We start from the raw sequence: 12,939 nt of genomic DNA, 5'->3' as shown, positions 1-12,939 counted from the left end.
GGCTGGTAATTGCTGCTGGCTATATGCTAGAACTCAGTTTAAGCTATTGGTTGGGTCTCAGTTCACCTCCATGTAGAACTCTTCATAGGGTTGCTTGAGTTTTCATACAGCATGGTAGCTGGCTTCAAAGAGAAACATTCAAAGTGGCAAAAGTGGAAGCTGAAGATCTCTTAAAATGAAACTTTGGAGGTTACATGATACTTTTGCTACATATTGACCAAAGCAAGTTCAAGACAAAGCCATTTTTCTGTGTGGGAAGAGACTTCACAAGATCCCAAATGCCAGGTGGCATGGTTCATCAGTGGACATCTGTGGAATCCAGCTCACATAGAAATGTAAGTGTGAAGTATGGATAGAAGGGGGTGAGATCATTCTAAGCAATGATGTGCTGACAAATGTTCAACAGCCAGCAACCTGAGTATGCTTCAAGTATGAATGTAGTTGATTATTTATTTACAATAATGTGTAAACTGAAAGTGGGGAAAACAAAGATATAATGAACCTATTCCTCAATGATGTGTGTCGTTTTGCTAAAACATCAAAGTTTTTGAATATTTGAAAGAACATTCCTCAATTTTTTGATATTCACAGTGTAGAAGCTACAGATATGATACACTTATATTTGTATTATTATTATTTTGTCAAGTCCAGAAAAAATACAATAAAATCAAAGCCTGATTTGCAGTGTTTGCCAATTCCCATGGTATCAATACTGCCACCATGGGTGATTTCAACCTACTAATGTAATATTTATGCATGAAGAATTGGAAAGAAACACACCTATCTATTACATAATATTTCTACTATTCACATATAATAGACATAAATAAACTCAAAAATATAGATAATAATAAAATGAATAGAAAGTAATAAGTTTTGAATGTTTGTTACCATATTTCTAAAACTTTTTACTTTGGAATAAATACAGGAAATTGCCAAGAGGCAAAAGCAAGGTCTGGTGCAAGTTTCATACACCTACCTCCAATGCTGAAATTTTGCATAATTGCAGTACAATAATAAACTAGAAAACTGACAGTGATACAATCCACAGAGCTTATTCACATTTCACCAGTTAGTAATATACATACTCCTCTGTGTGTGTGTGTGTGTGTGTGTGTGCAGTTCTAACCAAGTTTATCACATGTGACATCACGTGACTCTCACAACAATCCAGACAGAACTCATCTATCACCACAAAGCTATCTCATATCAACCCTTTATAGACCTCTCTCTCTCTTGATTTTCAGTCTTTAAACTCTCACAGCCACTAATCTGTTCTCTATATCTATACATTTGTTATTTCAAGAATGTTAAGAATGTTATATAAATTGAAACTTATAGTATGTAACTTTTTAAGATAGACTTTTTTTCACTCAATCTAATTCATTCCCTTGAGGTCCACCCAAGTTGCTGCAAATATCACTAGTTTTTTTTATATATATATTTAAGAGTAATATTGCACGGTATGAATGTACCACAATTTGCTTAACCACTCATCCATTTAAAGACATTTGAGTGTTTACAGTTTTTATCTTAGTAAAGATATTATGAATATTTGTATACATGTTTTTGCATTAAAGTAGATTTTCATTTCTCTGGTATAAATTCCCAAAGTACCTTTATTGGGTTGTATTATAAGCATATTTTTGGTTTTAGAAGAAACTGCTAAGCTATTTTGCAGAGTCGATATACCATTTTACATCATAACCAGAAATGTATAGGTGATCCAGTTTCTCTGCATTCTTACCAGAATTTGGTATTATCTCTATTTTTTTATTTGTGTCATTCTATACATATTTTTGCATTAATATAGGTGACTCAGCCTAGTCACTAAATATTTAGTATAATTTTTAAAGTATCTACTGTATGCAGGATTCTTTTTTTTTTTTTTTTTTAACTAAGCTTCACACCCAGCATGGAGCCCAACACAGGGCTTGAACTCATGACCCTGAGATCAAGACTTGAGCTGAGATCAAGAGTCAGAAGCTTAACCAACTGAGCCAACCCTGAGGATTCTATATTAAGAAATGCTTCTTCAGGGTGCCTGGATGGCTCAGTCAGTTAAGCGGCTGACCCTTGGTTTCAGCTCAGGTCATGATCTTATGGTTTTTGGGTTCAAGTCCCATGATGGGTTCTGTGCTGACAGCTGTGGAGTCTGCTTGGGATTCTGTCTCCCTCTCTCTCTGCCCCACCCCACCCCTGCCCCCTCATTTGCACGCTCTCTCTTTCTCTCAAAATAAACATGAAAAAAAACAAAGAAATGATTCTTCTCTAAAGTCCTAAAAAATTTAAATAAAATGAATTGAATTTTATTTATGGCAAATGTTTCAAAGGAAAAGCAGCAATTTACCTTCTTAGTCCAACTAATCCATTCTTCCTTCCTTGTTTCTTGGATTATTTGTCTTTATTCACTTTCTCTCTTGTAAAGAAACTATGTATATGATTTTAAAATATATTCTAAGCTGTACATAGCAAATAGCTAACTACAATGAGTTGGATGAAAGAGGTCTATGAAGATAATTGTCTCTTTATTATATAGTTTCCCTATATCCAAACTCTGCCCTTACTAGAAATGTCTTAAAATATTGTCCTATGTCTGGTGGCAATGACTGGGTTAAGCTTTGTCCTTTGGGTAACTTATTCTCTCTTTCAGTCATAACACATACATCTACACAAACTCACTGGCTTTAATTTTTCTCATAAAATTCAAATTTTCCAGGATATACCTAGATTTGCAAAGATAAATATATCCCATTGTGATTCTTTCTTGAGTTTCTGATATTGAGAATAAAAACACTTCTGTGTCTGCACTAGATGTATGGTGTTGTACATTGTCATCTGAAACTCTCTTCTTTTTCAGATTATGTATGTTAAATACATCGAGAGAAGAGCAGGTTTCTATTTATATGACACCATTCTTCCTCGACTTGCTCAAGCCTGGATTACAGTATGTTGTCTAGCTTCTCCAGAAATCTTCCTTTTTCATTTACAATAATAAAAATTCAATTTTTTGTCCACATGTTAAAAATGTTTTAAAGCTGCCATTCACTAACAGCCTTAGTTTAGTTACACACAAACTGTTTGAATGCCATCAGAACTTCTTAAGTTACAGCTTTCTCCCTAATTATGAGCCATACATTATTGTCTATATCATCTGTCAAATAAACAGCTTTTGTGCTTGCCAAAGGAATATCTGGAGGTGCTCTTATTTATATTGTATGTTGAAAATATAAATAAAAACACAAGCATGGTTTACGGCATGTTGCAATTAATAAACCACCACAATCCAAACATTACCTGTTTTTCCCCCCCACGTGACGGCATCTCTTTAAACACAGTTGATTTTTTAAAAAAAAAAATCTGTATCCTTATACTCTTCTAGGGAGGAAGAAATTCAGCCTCAGTTTTTGCTAAAACTTTGGATTCACTGCATATTAAACAGTAGAGACATGTTAAAATGTGTTCAGAATTTAGGATTTTCTTAATATTAAGTTCAAACATAGAGTGTACCTACTGCCGTGTGAACATATCAAAAGCAGATAGAGGGCTAATGTTCAGCAGAACAGAAGAATATTAGTCTAAGTATTAATTAGTCTTCAGACAATCAATTATCAGTTTGAAATCAATTTTACTGTGTTCATTCCTTTCAGTGAATGAGATTCTGATTTTCTAGGAGTCTATTTTAATTCATATCTTAAGCATTATGTTTATATCATGGTGCTTACAATGGACACAAATTAATCTTTCATGATTAAGTATAATTAATGGAATGCTCTTGTTTAGATATTAGATAACAAGAAACATACTGTCGTTGTTAAAGACAACTTTATTTCATTGATGACTATTCATCAATCTTTAGCTTTTAAATATAATGATTCTTCTTTCTTGACTGCTTTCTATGTATCACACAATGTATTATGCTTTATTTTATTTTTTTAAGTAATTCATTTTTTAAAGTAATTTTATTAAAGTAATCCATGTCAATAGTTGACAGTTACAGAGTACTGCCAGTACTAGCAATGTGTGCCACATACTGTTTAAGTGATTTCATGTGTTTAATCAGTTAATCTGTAGGACAACCCTATGAGGTAGTACTAACGATTATTATCAGATTTTATGAACAGAAATGAAAGCACTGAGCATTTAAGTCACAGGATCACGTGAATGGTAGGGATAGAGCCAATATTTGAAACCTGTAGCTTGATTTCAGAGTCTCTGAACCTCACTCTTACAGCATACTCTTTGCATGTTTCAAATTTTATGCCCAAAACAGTAGTCTTCTGACCCATCCACACCTACCTTTAATTTCTGCGAACCAAGACCTGATGGCTCTCAATGATTTTAGCTGTTTCTACTTATTTTTAGCTCCATATTTTTAAATAATAGGAATTGATTTATTTTCTGTATCTTCATATTTGCAACATTATTTTTTTCTACTGCAGACATTGAGGATTTAGTTATTATAGATCTCTTTCTCCCCATGCCCACAAACATATATACACAAACTTACTTTCTCTTCACTCATCTTCCAAATATGGTACAGTCATGATTTAGATTACAGCAATACTCATTGTTTGCATATTTACAATTGCATAAATATTATTTACAGCTAGTATTGTGTATATATAAAAGAATAGGAACATATGTTCAAACATATTGAGAACATAGCATTTTTTCGTAATACCGCATTGAGACATAGAGGGATATTGTCTACACTGTTTACTCTGATGATGTTTCTTTTAGTGTACACCTTATTTTTTATTAATAATTGCCTTTTTAAAAATTTGCTCAGTAGGGTCTGTATACTAATTTGGACCTTTAAATTAGTTCTGACAGAATTTAAACTCTTCTCAGAATAGTGAACTATAACAAGCATTAGGTATTTGATCACTGTCTGGGGTGGGGAGTGAGTGAGGGAAAGTGAAAGAGAGAGAAAGAGAGAAGGCATCCATCCCACAGAGTGGAACCTTCTGAGCATTTGCTCTAGTCTGATGTGGTTCCTCTTTATGGCTGATGGACAGCTGTGTCCTGGGACTTCTCTTCATGCTCATTTTGGGAATCTTGCCATTTTTTTTTCTTTTCTCCTTTTTGTGGCTCAATCTTTTTCAGTAAATACTTAGAAATAATAAATGGAAAGGAAACATCCTAAGACCTTGCCCACCTGAAAATATTTTTATTCTACCTTTACATTTAATTGATGGTTTGGCTCGGAAAGTGCAAATACTTTTTCATCTGAATTTCAAAAGCATCCTTCATGGTTCTCTACCTTCCAAATTTGGTGATGAGAATCCCTATATCATTATGATTATTGATATTTTTAGTGTAATTTAATTTTCTCTGTAAAGTTTTAGAATCTTATTATACCCAGTGCCTTACTTTTTTCCTATGATGTGATTTACATTTCCAAAAAGTTTATTAATGTATTTTGAGAGAGAGAGGGAGTGCAAATGGGGGAAGGGAGAGAGAGAGAGAGAGAGAGAGAGAGAGAGAGAGAGAGAATCCCAAGCAGGCTCTATGCTGACGACACTCCATGTCATTAGCTGTGAGATCATGACCTAAGCTGAAACCAAGAGTTGGATGCTCTGAGCCACCCAGGCTCCCTGTGATTTACACTAAAAAAATTAATTTATTATGTTTATCACTCAATGAGCCTCTTTATTCCGAAAGCATATCTTTATTTTAGGATGAGTTCTTGAAGAGTTTCTTTTTTTTTTCTTTAAATAATTTTCCCTTTTCTATTTTATCTGTTCTCTCATTTTTAACTATCCTTAGGTGTTGACCTTTTGTAATCTTACAATTGTATAATTTGTTTGTTCTACTTTTGAGATAATGCTTCAAAATTTTATTCCAAAATTTCCCTTGAATATTTAATTTCTGATCCAAGAGCTTTTCCTTGCATTCTGTCTTCATTAAGTACATAGGTTTCTTGTTCCATGGCTTTTCTTTTCTCTTGGAAGATATTAACGATAACTTTCCCCACTCTTTCCCCTTTCTTTTTGTTTTCCATTGTATTATTTGTTTTCTGTTTGTTCTTTTGGATTCTATCCTGCATTTTAAATGTTATTGTCGAACGTGTGGTGCTACTTTGTGTTCATTCATTTTTAAAACTGGAACTCTAAAAACCAGGTGCAAGCATTTTGTGTAGGGGCAGAACTTTTTGATTGGTGGGCAGCATTGTACCACAATGAGACCCAATATAAGGATTTGTAGCTCTTACCAAGTGGACTGGACAGTTTTCCCAGAGAGATATCTATAATCGTATTCCTCAGGCGGGCTGGAGGGATGGAGGATATGATCTGGGGTGCATGTGTGACTTCTTGGGAGCCAGTAGGGGGAGTGAATTGGGACTTTTACTGTTTAGGATGCAAAATTTCACTGAATCACTCCATATTCAGTTAAATAGTTCATCCATCTCCTCAGCTGTCCTCATGTCCCTAAGCCCAGAAATACAGTAGCTTGTCCTCTCTAGAAGTAAACTTTGCCTTTGTGGGTGCAGGAAAGATCCAATATTCTGACTGCACAAGCTGGAGGAAGGAATCCGGGGTCCAACTGAGAATTTTACAGACTTTCAACGACCCGTTTCCCATCCCACATGCACCTGGCTTTCCAAAATAACTGGTACCTCCAGTTCGTAACCATTTCAATGGTTCTTTGACCTGAGTCAGATTGCCACTCTTTAATATCCCTCTCTGTCACACAAGGAATCATATTTGAGGTTTCTGCTGCCAGTATCCTCTGCTTTCCAGCTTCAAAAGTGTGTTGACACTTTCATGCACTCTTGACCCTTATCATTTAGGGGGTCTATGTTTATGCCACTTTTATTCATTTACTATTATTTTTAGTGAGATAGATGTGTAATATTACCCAGAAATACAGATTTGTGTAATCTTGTTCCCTTATAAAATGATTGTAAGGGCACCTGGGTGGCTCAGTCGGTTAAGCATCTGACTTGGTTTTGGCTCAGGACATGATCTTACAGTTTGTGAGTTCGAGCCCCACATTGGACTCCGCCCTATCTCCTCTCTCTGCCCTTCCCCTGCTCTCTATGTCTCCCTCTCAAAAATAAATAGATAAACATTAAAAAAGAATAAAATGATTGTAACTTACTCAACTTTCCCAGAGGAAGTATTTGAAAACATTCAGTTTTCTTGTTGTCTTATTTTTATATTTTTACATTTTATCTTTAAAGAACGAGATTTTCTAATGTAAGTAATCACTCAAGTACTAGCAGAAGTGCATAGCTGATCACAATGCATGCGTCAGCTTTGGGTGAACTGAAAGCCATTCAAGAGAAATATTCTCTAACCTTTAACATACTTTTTTTTTTTAATCTAAGTATTGTTGAGAGAAGAGGATATGAGAAAAAGATAACAAATATATATAGTGTATAAAAATATATGTAGCAAGTTTGTTATGAAATAAGTTAATATGGCCATCAATACAACCAAGTAACAGTTATAAAATAGCAATATTATTTAGAATTCAGTGAAAAATGTGACATTTGGAGTCAGTTACCAGTTTCAAACAGTCTGGTTCTGTTGTTGCCTCCTAAAAAAAGACTGTCTGTGATTCTCTCTTTCTGTTCTTTTTTTTCCTCTTAATTGCCATTTTTTCCTAGACCAGCTGTAGCATCTATGTCCTGACTTTGATCCAACTACTTACTTTAACCCATAGAGAAAATGTCTCCCATAGACTCTGCATATATCACTGCAATGTCTCCATTCTTGACAAGTTTGCTGTTTTAACACAATAGAATGCAAGGAGAGCTGCATAAAGTGAAGCTCCCACATACTGGGAAAGAGAAAATTGAGACCTCTGTTTAGTAAATATTGGCACAAAAATGCAGTTCTTTTCACCTAAAATAATATTGTGAATACATGCAATTGAAATTTCAACTGAGACCCAGGAATTCATTGTTAGTTTGTCTTCTGAGAGAAGTCATGCTTTAACATATTATTCTCATATGATTTATGACAATGAAATCGTTCTCAACTTTGGTTCTGGGTGGGGCAATGGAGGACGGATTTTGAGGCCCTTTAAAGACAAAGGAGGATATGCAATGTGATAGTAAACTGGACATAACCAGTGGCGGCCTCAAGGTAAAGATGGAATAGCATATTTGACTTGTTATAATTGCACATTTCTCATTAATTATCTGCTTACAAGATCCTAAGTCGGGGTGCCTGGGTGGCTCTGTTGATTAACAGACCAACTCTTGATATCGGCTCATGTCGTGATCTTGTAGTTGTGAGATGGAGTCCCTGCATGGAGCTCCCGTGATGAGTGTGGAGCCTGCTTGGGATTCTCTCTCCCTCTCTCTCTGCCCCTCCCCAGCTCATGCCCATGCTCGCTCTCACTCGATCTCAAAATAAATAAATAATAACTTGGGGCAGCAGGGCAACTCAGTCAGTTGAGGGTCAGACTTGAGCTCAGGTCATGATCTCAGGGTTTCTGAGTCAGAGCCCTGCATATGGCTCAGTGCTGTCAGTGCAGAGCCCACTTTGGATCCTCTGTCCCCATCTCTCTGCTGCTCCCTCACTCATGCTCTCTCCCTCAAAATAAAAAAATAAATAAATAAAATTTTTAAATGACACCTTAAAAAAAGTCTAATTATGTGTTCAGCCTACAGTGGTTTAAGTACTGAGGGGCATACAAAAAAAATTAAGCAAGTTATATTAAGGAAGAAGTTATATACAAATGTGATGTAAGATATAAAGTTCCTTTCAAAATCCATCATGAGGAAATTAAGGATGAAATTTTTTGACATGTGGAGACACAAGAGATTGTTTCCATCATAAGAATAAGGGTCAAAAAGATTACATACATGACTATTAAAATCATGAATTTTGAGGCAGGTGTCCTGGATTCTTATCTAAGTCATCACAACTTACTGTTTCTTCTTATTATTCAAATATTAACAAAAATAGATACAATCTTAAAATTCTTCAGAATTATCAAGATTTTGTCATACATTTTTCTCTTCCTTCTTTCCTTCCTTCCTTCCTTCCATCCATCCTTTCTTCCTGTGGTGCAAAGAATAATGATCCCCAAAAATGTTCAGGTCTTAATACCCAGAACATATGAATATTTCACATTATATGGCAGAGGAGAATTATGATTGCAGGTGGAATTAAGATTATTAACCTATTGACTGTAGGAGAGGGATAATCCTGGATTATCCAGTTGGGCCCACTGTGATAACAAAAAACGTTGAAAGTGGAAGATACAGAAGAGTAAAGTCCTTGAAAACAGAAGAGAGAGACAGAAAAGTAGAGTCAGCACCTGTGTGACTATGAAAAAATGTACCAGAAAGATGCAACCCTGCTGGCTTTGAAGATGGAGGAAGGAGACCAGAGCCAAGGAATATGGGAAATTTCTAGGAGCTGAAAAAGGCAAGGAAATTCCCTGAGAGCATCCAGGAAGGAAACCTGCCAAAACCTCAACTTTGGTCCAGTGAACCAAATAGCTCTGTAACCTACAGAACTGTAAGATAATGAATGTGTTATTGATTTAAGCCACTAAGTTTGTGGTAACTTATTTGTCAGTGTTCTTTTTTTGGGGGGGGGAGGGGGGGAGAGGAGAGGCAGAGGAATTTCAAGGCAAACTCCAGACTTTGTATTATCATTTTATTCTCATGTACTGGGTATATATATTTAGAAATATTAATATCTTCTTACACCCAAAGTACAGTTATCACAGCTAACAAGTTGAATAAAAATTCTTTCCCAATTAAAATGCTGTCAATTCACTCAGCAATGTGTTTTTGTAGTTGGTCTTTGAGTCAAGATCCAAAGAAAGTCCACAAATTACATTTGCTTATGTCACTTTAGTCTCACAATTAAGAGACCGGTCCCTCCGCCTTCACCTGTCCCCAGTTCATGCCACTGACTTATTGAGGAAACCCAATTTGCTGTCAGGTGGAAAGCCCCATATTTGCTTCTTTGTGGGATCACTTAACTTGTTTCTCTAAGCTCTACAATTTTTATAGACTTGAAAATAGCCCTAAAAGTTTGATTGGATTCAGGCTTATAAACCCCTGAGAAAACTCGTAAGTGATGCTGTCTGCTTCACATTGTACCACACCTGGGATACAGTGACAGTCTAGTATAGTGGTACCAATTTTAATCAGTGAATTCAAATGGTGACAATCTGATGCCCCACTCCGTATTTTTTTGTTAAATTTTCCTTTAATGTTTGATCTTTGACTGAATCACTTATTATATTAAGAGTTGAAAATAATTATTTTCTGATTATATTATTCCTCTTAAGTATTAACTATAATTTTCTATAAAGAAATGTTTTTCAAAACTAGATCATATTTATAATATGCTACTATATTTCTTTTATCTAAGAAAGAAATGTGTGTGTTATAATTATAATATTATAGTATATATACCTAGAGATTATATATAGGTATTATTTATATATTATACTTGGTTATTATACTTATTTATCATATATAGTTATATACACATATACATAATATATGTACATATTATAGGCATATATTATGTATAGGCAATACACACATATATTTACCTAGATTCTACATATAAGTATGACTTCTATTGCATATGCAAAGTAATAGAAGGATAAATCAAAACATGAAAAAATACTATGGATAGTGGGAGGGAGTAAAGTGAGAGGACTAGGGACAGAATCCAGGCCTTTCTGAGTATATCTTGCTTTGAATAGATGAAGTTTATATTATCTAAGTATTTTACACAACTTTGAACTACACTTTAAAATTTAAAGAAAATGTAAGAAAACTGAAAAAAAATTCCCAAGTACTGAACCTAACTATATAATGCAATTGGTGCTATAACCATATACAGAGAAGTTATTACATTGCTTCTAAAACACAGTAATTTGTTGGGCACCTGGGTGGCTCAGTTGATTGAATGTCTGACTTCAGCTCAGGTCATGACCTCGCGGTTTGTGAGTTTGAGCCCAACATCAGGCTTGCTGCGGTCAGCACGGAACCCGTTTCAGATTCTCTGTCCTCCTTTCTCTCTGCCCTTCCCATGCTCATGCTCTCTGTCTCAAAAAATAATACACATTTAAAACACAGGAATTTGAATTACTATTCCTGGTGAGATGTAGGCTAAGATATTTAAAAAAAAAAAGCTTCAAAGTACTTAAAATGCTTTAATAATGTTCATAATTTGTTATTATTAATTCTAAGACTATGTACATATACATATGATAATTATAGTATATATTACATATAACACTAGTAATTAATATTATAGAACCAAAATGTTCTACATTAAGAGATAAAAATATAAATTTAAGTTAAATAAAAAATATTTTTCTTATATTGAATGTAAAATATGAATATGAAATAAAGATATAATTTCTCTTAAAGCTATGTAACTCTGTCAACTGAAAATCCTGGAAACTATGATTAACTAGACTATAATGAGCACTCTAACTGTTAAGATTATGGCTACTAAATACCATTTCCTCCAAAGGAACTGGATATTCTTAGAGAAATAAGTGATGTCAAGGTTGAGGTAGGAAATATACAAAGTAAGCCTGCATCTTTGCACACCAAAAGCAATAAAAATATCAAAAAAACAATTAAGGTAATATCAAAAGAACTCAGGAGTCATATTGATTAGTCAAAAATTGGAAAACAAGAGCATTAATAAGAAAACTATTGCAATAAATCAAAACACATCATAAATGTTTAAATTAATTTGTTCATAATAATCCTCTTTATTATTTTGTCCTTTGAAAATACATCTTGGTTGATGGGGGGTGGGAGGGAGGAGAGGGTGGGTGATGGGTATTGAGGAGGGCACCTTTTGGGATGAGCACTGGGTGTTGTATGGAAACCAATTTGACAATAAATTTCATATATAAATAAAAAAAAAAAAAGAAAGAAAATACATCTTGGTACACCTGGGTGACCCAGTCGGTTAAGCGTCCAACTTCAGCTCAGGTCATAATCTTGCAGTTCATGAGTTCTAGCCCCCATGTCAGGCTCTGTGCTGACAGCTCAGAGCCTGGAGCCTGAATCAGATTCTGTGTCTCCCTCTGTCTGTGCCCTTACTCCGCTAGTGTTCTCTCTCTGTCTCTCAAAAATGAATTAAAATGTTAAAAAAAAAAAAATAAGAAAATACATCTTGCTGAGATTAAAATACAATGCTACTAGAGGGCAGGAAACAAATTTGACATTTTGAAAACACGGAATACAGATGCTAATGACCCACATAAGCATCAAAACCATCAGTTTAATTACAGGATGCCTTAATCCAGTGATTTCCAATGTTGTGCTTTATAATATGATGCTTTCAGGGTGTTTGCAGGTTTCCTTCTTTAGATGATGCAAAAACCCATTTACTTCAAAATCAATGCTCTAGCAATTTCAATTTATGGAAAAAACGCATAGCACAATTTGAATATAAACTCACATAATTTTGAACACAACAGTAAGTAGAAAGTTACTGAGAAAAAAATAACTGTAGAAAAAGTTTACTTCTTTAATTTGAAATTTAGTTGTTGACCTCACACCCAGCCTTTTCCACAGTCAGTTTTGTATAATAAGTATAATTTAGTGCTACACAAACAGCTCTATGTAGTACAATAACTCCCCAGGGCATCACTGTAAAAGAATTGTATTTATATAAATGTGCATGAGTTATTAAGAAGCACAATTCGGGGCGCCTGGGTGGCGCAGACGGTTAAGCGTCCGACTTCAGCCAGGTCACGATCTCGCGGTCCGGGAGTTCGAGCCCCGCGTCTGGCTCTGGGCTGATGGCTCGGAGCCTGGAGCCTGCTTCCGATTCTGTGTCTCCCTCTCTCTCTGCCCCTCCCCCGTTCATGCTCTGTCTCTCTCTGTCCCAAAAATAAATAAACGTTGAAAAAAAAATTAAAAAAAAAAAAAGAAGCACAATTCACTTTCTATGGAGAAAACAGAAAGTGCATAATATT

This window comes from Herpailurus yagouaroundi, unplaced genomic scaffold (assembly GCF_014898765.1).
Source record: "Herpailurus yagouaroundi ecotype Mexico unplaced genomic scaffold, PumYag 140, whole genome shotgun sequence".
Classification (NCBI taxonomy): domain Eukaryota; kingdom Metazoa; phylum Chordata; class Mammalia; order Carnivora; family Felidae; genus Herpailurus; species Herpailurus yagouaroundi.
This window is presented reverse-complemented; position numbering follows the sequence as displayed.